Genomic DNA, 1399 nt, shown 5'->3' with positions numbered 1-1399 from the left:
AAACACAATAAATATAAGCAACACATTATTCAATGCTTTTTACTTTTGCATTTACTTCTAGATTTCTATATTAAGTTGCTCAAGCAAGTAGCAAAACATTTAAACTACTTTTTCTTACGTTATCACAAACTTACCATTGACAGAAATAGTCAGCTCTACTGCCTATCCTTTTGCATTGAAATCTTTATTACAAGCAATCTTGCGGTTAATAAAGAACTTTGTTTTTCTACCTCCACAACAGCAATTCAGCGCTTGCAGTGCAGCAATAGACTCGGTGTGGAAACGATCTCTGCTCTGCTGCAGACACACCACTCCTGAACGCACTGCCGGACCGCAACCGTGTGCAGCATGAACGATTTATTAATCCGTTAACATGAGAAAAAATACGCACCGCATACACACTGCAAACGGAGTAATGTGAACCTGGCATTATGTGTGTGCGCTCCGAGTGTGCATGAGCGTACGGTCTCCAGGAGAGCGCTGAATGGTTAAACACTGTCAAGAATTAAAAAGAAATGCGATTTATAAACTTAGTGACGATGTGACTCTGCCTCGACTGTGCAAGTGACGATTCCTGTGTCAACTGTGCAGCGTGCAGCTCGCTTACAGACAGACGCGATGTAGTGATTTGAAGCCATTTGCGTATTTTGAGAGAGAAGGAGAGCGCGCGCGCGGTGATTCACTCACGCTGTTTGTGAAATTACGTCTCACACAAGGTTTTCGAATTACTTTATAAGTTATTTAATGAATAAATATAACGGTGAGTACCTCGCCTTCAGCATTATAATTATTTCACCCGCGCCTGACAGAGACTGAGACAGTGACTCTGCATGTCGTGCCAAACCTCTCACAGCAGCGTCATCAGCTTGAGATCGTTTTTTTGAGATCGGCCTTTTTAGAGATCGCCGATCAATCATCCCAACGTGATTATCGGCCGATAGTGATCTGTAGCCGATCAATCGGAGCACCCTTAAATACAGTTGCTTTGGGTGGTGTTTAGGAAGGTGCAGTATTGTAGGTAATAATAAAGCAATTAGATCCATCCAAAATCTTTAAGATTTTTATATTGTGCTTTTTATACTAATTCTTAATGGGCAACATTTCAGGGCTATATTTTGTATTGTATTGTATATTTTATATTAAGTTAGTTGATGGGACAGATGATATATAAAAAATTAATTATCCCTTTTTTTTTTTAAATAATGTTTCTGCGCTTTTACTTGCTTTACTTGCATTTTTACTACAGTGATTTGCTTTAAGCGCGAGTGAGCTGCATACTTTTTTTATATAATAAATAAAGGGAGCTGAACAGAAATTCTGTGTGGGCCAAGTCATATGACTCATGTGATACGTTGTGTGTGTGTGTGTGTGTGTGTGTGTGTGGCGACACACTCCATTT

Source organism: Sinocyclocheilus anshuiensis, unplaced genomic scaffold, assembly GCF_001515605.1.
Source record: "Sinocyclocheilus anshuiensis isolate Anshui unplaced genomic scaffold, SAMN03320099.WGS_v1.1 scaffold1941, whole genome shotgun sequence".
Lineage (NCBI taxonomy): Eukaryota > Metazoa > Chordata > Actinopteri > Cypriniformes > Cyprinidae > Sinocyclocheilus > Sinocyclocheilus anshuiensis.
The sequence above is the reverse complement of the archived record's forward strand: the minus strand, read 5'-3'. Positions refer to the sequence as shown.